Raw genomic sequence first — 11232 nt, 5'->3', positions numbered from 1 at the left:
GGCCTCAAGGATCTTCACCATCTTGCTTCTGTGGATAGAATCAAAAGCCTTTTTCAATGAAGCACAGTACAGCTGCTAGGTTGTCCTTTTTCACCTCCTCTATTAATCTCCTTAATGCCAGGATCTGTGCTACGGTTGTTCTCTCCTCTCGAAAACCATTTTGGTTCTCTCTCAGGTGAGGGTCGATGGCATGCCGTATCCTGTTCAGTATCATTCGGTTGAAGACCTTAGCAGTGATACATGTCAGGCTGATGCCTCTGTAGTTGTCTGGCTTTGAGAGGTCCCCAGCTTTAGGCACCGGGATGATGTTAGACAGAGACCATATTTCAGGTTGCTTGTTGTGCTGTAGAGCATTGTTGCAAAAGTCTAGTCTTTTGTAGTGTATTATTTTCACCCCATAATAATATAATACAATCTGATAAAATGAATATTAAATAACTAAATGCTGAATCAAGCAACATAAAAACGATCAGGGGTGAAACACCACATTAAAATGACCCCAAACATGTTTGATAGTGAAATATCCCTTTAACACAATTCATACAAATAAAAAATAAAAATACATAAATACATATTTAAATACACTGTTACACCTTAGTGCTGTTAATCCAGGGAGGATTGAATGAAATTGTGTTAAAACTGTTATTATACATGTAAACATTACACACATAAACATTATAACACGATGCATAACATACAGGATGCATTATGTATGGTTGGAACATGTGTTTCTTTAACATGAATATGTATGATTACATGTAAACATGAGCATAATGTTGGTTTATGAATAAGCAGGGGTTGACACTAAGGTCTCAGAGGCACTTTGCCCGTCGGGCAAGTACAGGTCATGTTCTACTTGCCCAAAGGTCATGTACACTTGCCCGAAAAGTAAACCGTCCATTATAAAATGAGGCAAAAATGTACTTACCCTTCCATTTAACACACTTTTTTTTTTCTGTGGCTGTGCGATTAAAAAATGTCATGGGGAAGGGAGGGGAGGGGAGGGGAGAGGGGAGGGAGGGGAAGGGAGGGGAGGGGAGGGGAGGTCAGTGAGAGGCGACCGCGGTTTTCCCGGTGAACCTAAGCACAACGGTGGGGGCCGATGGGCAAGGAGGGTCGCAAGCTTATGAGAAACAACTAAAATAAGACCTTAAACCTGGCGAAAACAGTTGTGTGCATTAGCGCAAGATGGCGATAAAGGAAATCATTAAAGGGAAAACATTAAATTAACTTCTGAAAAGCCTACTAGGCCGTAACACCTGGTGAAAACAGTTGTGTGCATTAGCGCAAGATTAGATGAGGATAAAGGCAATCATTAAAAGGAAAACATTAAATTAACTTCTGAAAAGGCTTCTAAAAAAGAAAAACTAGTGGAACCGCGATCTTGCCACACGTGAATAATTGTGGTTGTAAACAATAACACAGACAATATAAATCCTTACTTAGTCTAGTTGTGGGAAGAAGAGGTTATCATCATGGCCCCAAATTACTTTTAAATATCTTGCAATTGGCGACGAGTCTCTTACGAAATCGGCAAGAGTGCCTCTCATTACATAAAGCTATATTATAACCTCTCCATCATCGGCAATAGTCAGTGGTGTGTTGTTCCCCACACTCCTACGCCCCCACCGTTGGTGTGTTCCCCACACTCCTACGCCCCCACCGTTGGTGTGTTCCCCACACTCCTACGCCCCCACCGTTGGTGTGTTCCCCACACTCCTACGCCCCCACCGTTGGTGTGTTCCCCACACTCCTACGCCCCCACCGTTGGTGTGTTCCCCACACTCCTACGCCCCCACCGTTGGTGTGTTCCCCACACTCCTACGCCCTCACCGTTGGTGTGTTCCCCACACTCCTACGCCCCCACCGTTGGTGTGTTCCCCACACTCCTACGCCCCCACCGTTGGTGTGTTCCCCACACTCCTACGCCCCCACAGTTGGTGTGTTCCCCACACTCCTACGCCCCCACCGTTGGTGTGTTCCCCACACTCCTACGCCCCCACCGTTGGTGTGTTCCCCACACTCCTACGCCCCCACCGTTGGTGTGTTCCCCACACTCCTACGCCCTCACCGTTGGTGTGTTCCCCACACTCCTACGCCCCCACCGTTGGTGTGTTCCCCACACTCCTACGCCCCCACCGTTGGTGTGTTCCCCACACTCCTACGCCCCCACCGTTGGTGTGTCCCCCACACTCCTACGCCCCCACCGTTGGTGTGTTCCCCACACTCCTACGCCCCCACCGTTGGTGTGTTCCCCACACTCCTACGCCCCCACCGTTGGTGTGTTCCCCACACTCCTACGCCCCCACAGTTGGTGTGTTCCCCACACTCCTACGCCCCCACCGCTGGTGTGTTCCCCACACTCCTACGCCCCCACCGTTGGTGTGTTCCCCACACTCCTACGCCCCCACCGTTGGTGTGTTCCCCACACTCCCACGCCCCCACCGTTGGTGTGTTCCCCACACTCCTACGCCCCCACCGTTGGTGTGTCCCCCACACTCCTACGCCCCCACCGTTGGTGTGTTCCCCACACTCCTACGCCCCCACCGTTGGTGTGTTCCCCACACTCCCACGCCCCCACCGTTGGTGTGTCCCCCACACTCCTACGCCCCCACCGTTGGTGTGTCCCCCACACTCCTACGCCCCCACCGTTGGTGTGTCCCCCACACTCCTACGCCCCCACCGTTGGTGTGTTCCCCACACTCCCACACCCCCACCGTTGGTGTGTTCCCCACACTCCTACGCCCCCACCGTTGGTGTGTTCCCCACACTCCTACGCCCCCACCGTTGGTGTGTTCCCCACACTCCCACACCCCCACCGTTGGTGTGTTCCCCACACTCCTACGCCCCCACCGTTGGTGTGTTCCCCACACTCCCACACCCCCACCGTTGGTGTGTTCCCCACACTCCTACGCCCCCACCGTTGGTGTGTTCCCCACACTCCTACGCCCCCACCGTTGGTGTGTTCCCCACACTCCTACGCCCCCACCGTTGGTGTGTTCCCCACACTCCTACGCCCCCACCGTTGGTGTGTTCCCCACACTCCTACGCCCCCACCGTTGGTGTGTCCCCCACACTCCTACGCCCCCACCGTTGGTGTGTTCCCCACACTCCTACGCCCCCACCGTTGGTGTGTCCCCCACACTCCTACGCCCCCACCGTTGGTGTGTTCCCCACACTCCTACGCCCCCACCGTTGGTGTGTCCCCCACACTCCTACGCCCCTACCGTTGGTGTGTTCCCCACACTCCTACACCCCCACCGTTGGTGTGTTCCCCACACTCCTACGCCCCCACCGTTGGTGTGTCCCCCACACTCCCACGCCCCCACCGTTGCGCTCAGGTTCACCGGGAAAACCGCAGTCACCAGTGGGAGACCCTCAGTGTCAACACCTGAATTATATTCAACAATGCAGATACAGATGTTCAACTCTTCAGCATTTACTGATCTTTTCTTGAAAAAATCATGCAAATGCATTGTTTCCGACAGGTTTCTTTCACTTTTTGCCTTTCTAATTGAGTACCTGAGACCAATAACAGTATATGTCCATATTGTTATTTTTTTATATATATATATATTTGGATTTACCAGACTGTAAACCACAAACTAGTCATTTTTAATCTGTTAAATTGTTAATGCATTCACCCCTCATTTAGTTTAATTGTCGGTTTTAATGTTATCTGCTCCCTTTGTCTGCTGAATATTGCTTGTACGGACTTATACTGTTGTTCCACAAACTGCTGGAGATTTTCCACTTATTATGTCTTATAATTCCTAATACATATGAGTTAAGTAAAACAATCTAACTCAACAAAATGAGGGGGGAGTGCATTAAGACTTTAAGAAATAAAAAATGTCTAGTTTGTTGCAAAAAGATGTCTTTATCCAAAATTTTAAAATACAGACTCAAGCTGGTTGCACACTGCCGCCCGTTTCGCGCACCACTCGGTCCCTTGCTCTCTCTATCTCTCTCTCTCTCCTTGCCCTGAAAAACGCATTTCGCAACGAAAAACGCAGCAGTGTGAAACCACCTTTAGACTGTTATTCGTCTCGGGTACTCAAAATTGGAGTGGAGTGTATTTTATGCAGAAGTTACAGTAAATGTCAAGAAACCACTCCATTCCCATTGAACAGCAGAATCCACCTTCATAGATAGATTTACACTTTGAATTCAGAGAAGGTCATAACAATAGCAAAAAATAGCTGATCTACAAGCTCAATGTTCTGACGATCCACTGGAAATCTACTGTCTTGCCAATGGCAATCTGTTGGTGTATAGTCTAACGCACTTCCAACCTGCACCAGCAGAGGGAGCCACGGGGGCAGTATTTATCACTGTGGCTTTGAATGGGGGACCAGTTATTGGACGTTAACTGTTATGTTTCATGTCTTACATAAATAAAATAAAATAAAAAAACATTTTGAATAATATTTGATGGAAAATGTCCTCTTCTTCTGGGACCAAAGGTACAAACTGTCATCTTCTTATTATGGCCTATATGTATTTTATTTTTTTATTTTTTAGGAAGATATTTTTACCAACTGAAAAGGATCATGCAGTTCCCGCCCCTTTTAGTGGTCACAGCACAGAGCTCTGGTATTAGAGCAAGGGTCTTCAACAGGGGGTCCGGGACCCCTAGGGGGTCCTCAGAGTTACTACAGGGGGTCCTGCAAATCTTTGTGTGATAGAAACCTTTTTTTTCACCCTCCTTTTTTATATTAACCACTTGAACCCAGCTAGCGTCCATATTCTGAGAACGTTAGCCAAACATAGCAGATCTACAAGCTCACAACGCCTCGCTGCAAAGAGTTTTGGTGTAGAGGGGAAAAAGAGCAGACTAAGTACAGAGTGAAAGGTCAAGTTTTATCAAGTATTGACGGTTCAAGTGGTTAAATATCTGAAAACACAAATTGACATGAATCCAAAATACACTGATGAGTGTCCTGTCAAACAATGACACTGTATGGAATCTATGATAAGGTTGTGGGGGTATACAACGCTGATGAAGGCGTGAAACGCGTTCGTTGCTACTGGCTGCTATGCAGCATACCATGCAAACCTTAATGTAAAATAAAAAGAGCCTTTATAGGACTGTTCCGTGAGTGCTGGTGTTCTCTTTGAGAATCTTCCTTGTAAGGTTGTGGGGGTCCCTGCTTCATCTCTGTCTCATATAAGGGGTCCCTGCTTCATCTCTGTCTCATATAAGGGGTCCTTGTCCTGAACACGTTGAAGATGTGGCCCCCGGGCCGCCAGTTGCCCATGTATGTATTAGAGTGTTGCTAGAGACGCTGATGTTTTCCCATTTAAAATAATTCAGTAAAATGAACGTTAATTCGTCCCGTGTTCAACTATGAATGCACCATACTGAAATGATGGCGGATATCGGATCACCGATTATTTCCACGGTCAAATCGATCAGTGTCTTCTACCCTTTTACATTTATTTTAAATGTATACAGCGCCATTTATCCAAGGCCCTTTACAATGATTGTGCATCACATTCACCCATTCACACACACACACACACACACACACACACACACACACACACACACATTCATTACATTCACCCATTCACACACACACACACACACACACACACACACACACACACACACACACACACACACACACACACACACACACACACACACACACACACATTCATTACATTCACCCATTCACACACACATTCATTACATTCACCCAACACATTCGTGTCAGAGGAAACCATGCTTGGCACCAACCTGCTCATCAGGAGCAGTTAGGGGTTCAGAGTCTTGCTCAAGGACTCTTCAACATTAACTCTGGGGGAGCCCGGGATCGAACCGGGAACCCTTTGGGAACCTGCAGGTGAAGCTAACCTCGTTCACAGCAGGCCGTCTTCAACAGGGGGTCCGGGACCCCTAGGGGGTCCTCAGAGTTACTACAGGGGGTCCTCCAAATCTTTGTGTGATAGAAAGAAAAAAAGAAAATCTCCTTTTTAGCCAGATTCTTAACCAGATTCTGAGAACTTTAGCCAAAAATAGCAGATCTATTTTCGGCAAAGAGGTTTGGTGTAGAGAAGTATTGACAGTTCAAATGGTTAAATATCTGAGAACACAAATTGACATGAATCCAAAATACACTGATGACTGTGCTGTCAAACAATGAAATGATATTGAATCTATGACAAGGTTGTGGGGGTCCCTGCTTCATCTCTCTCAACTAAGGGGTCCCTGCTTCATCTCTCTCTCAACTAAGGGGTCCTTGGCCTGAAAACGTTGAAGACCCCTGCACTAGATGAAGCTGCGTTGCTTTGTTTTGGTTCCCCCCCGTTTGTATAGTCTTGCCAGTCGCTACGAGTTGGACTAAAAGATGCATATACCAAACACATTTTTCAAAAGCAAAACTAATCCGCATCAAGGAGTTTATTAGGTAGGACCTAAAAGTATATGTCCTTGAGCACAGCAGGGAATTCTTTTGGGTTAAAACTGAATCCGGTTTGATCTTTCCAGCCAAATTGTAGTCCTTTGAGAACTACAACATGACGTGTTATGGTTTCTGCTCCCGACCGGATACAACCCCGAGAAGTGAAGTGATCCCAGCCTTGGTGAAGCCATCCTAAACTAAACTTAACCCTCTTGTGTTGGAATTAACCCATTCAGAACGCGTACACATTATTGTGTATCATTTTTTTATGCTTTAACTATTGAAAAATAGCAGATATACAAGCTCACAGCGCGGCACCGAGTGCCATGCTGTGAGCTTGTAGATATGCTATTTTTGAAAAGTCGTGAAAATTAGAATTTTGACCCGATTCTATAAGTGTCTTTTGAATCCTGCCAAGATTTTTTGAAAAACCAATGTTTCTATGTCAGCAATCTGGCCAGCCATCGTCAAAGAAAAGGTCCTTTTCATGGAGCTCAGTTAGTCTGTTCTTGAGAGACTACTATGTCATGTGAAGGACCCCCAAAATGATTTTTATTTGGCCACGGACCCCCATCTCAAAATATTTAGTTCCAGGGACCACCCAGAAGCAAAATTTGAGTTACAACCGTTCACTTTGAAAAAACGTATATTCAAAGATGTGCACACATTTTCACGACTTTTTCAAAAATAGCAGATCTACAGCGAGCTTGTAGATCTGCTATTTTTCACTGGTTAAAGCATTCAATAATTCTAGGCCTAGTGTGTTGTATGAATGAATGAATGAAAGTCATTCATTAATTAATATTAATGATGTTCTCATTAATAAACATGCAGAATAGGTTATTGTGAAGTAAAATCATAATATTTAGAATCAGCAGAAATGTAGATGTAATTCTGTCTACAGTAACATCAACACTATGGTGTGCGTGCGCGCGCGAGCGTGCGTGCGTGTGTGCGCGTGTGTGCGTGTGTGTGTGGTCCTCCCAACATTCCAGTCCCATGGGATCTGGCTATGTGTCCTTTTGTTATCTTCTGTTATCTGGGTTTGTGTGCGTGCGTGTGAGAAAGAGAGACAGAGAGAGAGAGAGGTGAGGTGTGTATGTGGGTTATGGTGCATGCTGTGTGTGTGTGTGTGTGTGTGTGTGTGTGTGTGTGTGTGTGTGTGTGTGTGTGTGTGTGTGCGTGCGTGCGTGCGTGCGTGCGTGCGTGCGTGCGTGCGTGCGTGCGTGCGTGCGTGCGTGTGTGTGTGTGTGTACAGTGTTTCTACCATATAAGGGCATGGTGTCGGTGAGGGACACACGCAGACGATAAACAGACCAGTTGAGTTGACTGTTGATTCGTTCCTCTGTTAGGATGTTAGTGGAGCAGCTACTGCTTTATTTAGGCTTTTATCTCTCTCTCTCTCTCTCTCTCTCTCTCTCTCTCTCTGTCTGTCTATATCAGTGGTTCTCAACCTGTGGGTCGGGACCCCCAGGGGGGTCCCCAAATTATTTTTTTGGGGGGGTCCCCAGATGATGGGCTTATTGTGCAACATTGTTTTCTCTCTCAACTGTAAACAAACCAACATAAGGTTTAAGTGTATAGAGGGTATATCTGCATGTTTCTAAAGTGGCAATTTAAGGACCTTTTAATACCTCTAAAATGACAAATTAAACATTGGCCAAATTGTCTCATATTAGGGGCAGAAATTGTGAAAATAGTCGATCTACATGCTCACAACGCCTCGCAAACGCGAGGCGTTGTGAGCATGTAGATCGGCTAATTTCACAATAGAACCATGTTATACAAAATATTATGCCTCAACTCTTACTGCTCGTAAGGGTGGGGGGGGGGGGGGGTCCCCGGTTCAAATATGATTATTTTGGGGGTCACGGCCTGAGAAGGTTGAGAACCACTGGTCTATATCATACATGGGCAACTGGCGGCCCGGGGGCCACATGCGGCCCCCACCTTCACTTAATGCGGCCCGCAGGTTGATACCGGATACCTGATATATTATTGATGTCAGCTGTTACAATTCCAAACATGACCAGCTTTAATTCCTTCAGTCCATATTAGTAGCTTAACGACTAGTATAGTAGTATTAAAATGTCCAATGTAAAATATTTCTATTTAGGTTCATAGAGTTAACATGAGTAGGACTAAATGTGTTTCAAATTAAATCAAAATGTTACATTTCAGGATTCCAATTAAAAAATAACAAAAAATAATTCAGGATTCCAATTCAAAAGAAGCAAAAATAGCCGATCTACAAGCTCGTTGGTCTGCTATTTTTGCTTCTTTTGTATGAGATACTAGAATGACAAAGTAGGACGTAGCAATAGGGAATGTAGCCCTCTGGAGTGAAGGTGGAAATATATAGCGGATATATAGCCGATCTACATGCTCACAACGCCTCGCGTTGCGAGGCGTTGTGAGCATGTAGATCTGCTATTTTCACAACAGAGGGTATGCGTATGCATAAAGTTAATAGCAAATCAAGTGGCAAAGTCAAACATCATTTAACATCATTTAATGCAATCAGATCAGACCTTTCTGTTAGAATGTATGGGCTGTCAAGGCCAGAAAGTCGTTTTTCTTTTGCCACTCAGTAGGCGTTCCCGCATAACTTCCTGGTATGATGATGATGATGTCATGCGCATACTCTCTATAGCAGGGGTTTTCAACAGGGGGTCCGGGACCCCTAGGGGGTCCTCAGAGTTACTACAGGGGGTCCTCCAAATCTTTGTGTGATAGAAGCTTTTTTTTCTCCTTTTTTATGTTAACCACTTGAATCCTAGCGTCCATATTCTGAGGACATTAGCCAAAAATAGCAGATCTACAAGCTCACATCGCCTCACGCTGCGAGGCATTGTGAGCTTGTAGGTCGGCTATTTTTGGCAAAGAGGTTTGGTGTAGAGGGGAAAAAAGAACAGACTTAGTACAGAGTGAAAGGTGAAGTTTATTAAGTATTGACGGTTTAAGTGGTTAAATATCTGAAAACTCAAATTGACATGAATCCAGAATACACTGATGATTGTGCTGTCAAAATATGAAACTATATGGCATCTTATATAGTGGGGGTCCCTGCTTCATCTCTCTCAACTAAGGGGTCCGTGGACTGGAAACGTTGAAGACCCCTGCTCTATAGAACCCGTGTTATACAAAATGCAATGCCTCAGCAAAAATAGGCCATCTACAAGCTCAAAACTCGCCGCAATGCGACGCGTTTTGAGCTTGTAGATCGGCTATTTTTGCTATTTTTGACTGCAGGCTACAGTATATGCATTGTTGCCCTCTGGAGTCAATGTGGAAATATAGTGGCCCTCCCCATCATCACAGCTGCCCACCCCTGTTGTAAGGGTAGGGGGTCCCCAGGGGGTCCCCAGTTAAAATAGGATTATTTTGGGGGGTCGCGACCTGAAAAGGTTGAGAACCACTGGGCGTTTAGTCTGGGATCACTTAACTTTTCGAGGTTTGATCCGGTCGGGAGAGGAAACCACGTGCACTTTAAGTCATGTTGTAGTACTCAAAGGACTACAATTTGCCGGAAACCGGATTAAGTTTTAACCCAAAATATTCCCCTGCGCTCAAGGACATACTTTTTGGGCCTACCTAATAAACTCCTTGATACGGCGTAGTTTTGCTTTCGAAAAATGTGTTTGGTATGTGCATCTTTTAGTCCAACTCGTAGCGACTGGCAAGACTACACTAGGCTACTCAAGCATTTTAATAGGGATTGGGGGAAAAAACGGAGGGAACCAAATCAAAGCGACGTCGCTTCTTCTAGTGGTTTCCGCGCTTTAGGCGGAAACCAAACGGTCTGTTTTAGGCGAGGTTACTGGACGTTTAGCCCTGAGATCAATGCACGTCAAAACAACTTCCAAAATATATTGGGTTGGACTCCAGTATATCGGAGAGGAGAATACTCATTGTCACACCTCCACCAGGGCCCTAAAGCGTCTCATATTATGAGAAACCCTTTTATTAACTCTCAAATACCTGGAACGCGCACGAGTCGCGTTAGATTTGAACCACTTTAACCATTATTTTATGCTTTTACTATTGAAAAATAGCAGATATACAAGCTCACAGCACGGCACCGAGTGACGCGCTGTGAGCTTGTGGATCTGCTATTTTTGAAAAATCGTGAAAATGTGTGCAAGTCTTTGAATATCTTTGACCCGATCTTTGACCCGACTTCCAAATCCTTCCAATCATGCTGTTCTCAAACCTTTTCATGTCAAGGACCCCCAAAATTACAGGTATTTGGCCACGGACCCCCATCTCAAAATACGTTGTTCCAGGGACCACCCAGAAGTAAATATTTGAGTTACAAATGTTCTCTTTTAAGTAGATATATTCAAAGACTTGCAAAAAAAAAAACATGATTTAAAAAAAAAATAGCAGATCTACAAGCTCGCAGCGCGGCACTCGGTGCCGCGCTGTGAGCTTGTATATCTGCTATTTTTCAATAGTTAAAGCAGTCAATAATCCTAGGCCCTAAATGGGTTAAGAGTGAAAGATGGAACAGGCTGTGAGCTTGTAGATCGTCTGTTTCCAGAGGTTAAGAGTGAAAGATGGAACAGGCTGTGAGCTTGTAGATCGTCTGTTTCCAGAGGTTAAGAGTGAAAGATGGACCAGGTTGTGAGCTTGTAGATCGTCTGTTTCCAGAGGTTAAGAGTGAAAGATGGAACAGGCTGTGAGCTTGTAGATCGTCTGTTTCCAGGCCTGATAAGATAAAGCGGGAGGCGGTTCTTTCAGATCTAAAAGCAGAGCGTCAGTATCAGCATGATGTGTTGAAAGAGGGAGGGGCTACCATCCAGTGTGTGCGCGTGTGTGT

This window comes from Nannobrachium achirus (assembly GCF_963921795.1).
Source record: "Nannobrachium achirus genome assembly, chromosome: 3".
Lineage (NCBI taxonomy): Eukaryota > Metazoa > Chordata > Actinopteri > Myctophiformes > Myctophidae > Nannobrachium > Nannobrachium achirus.
Note: the sequence above shows the minus strand (reverse complement) of the source record.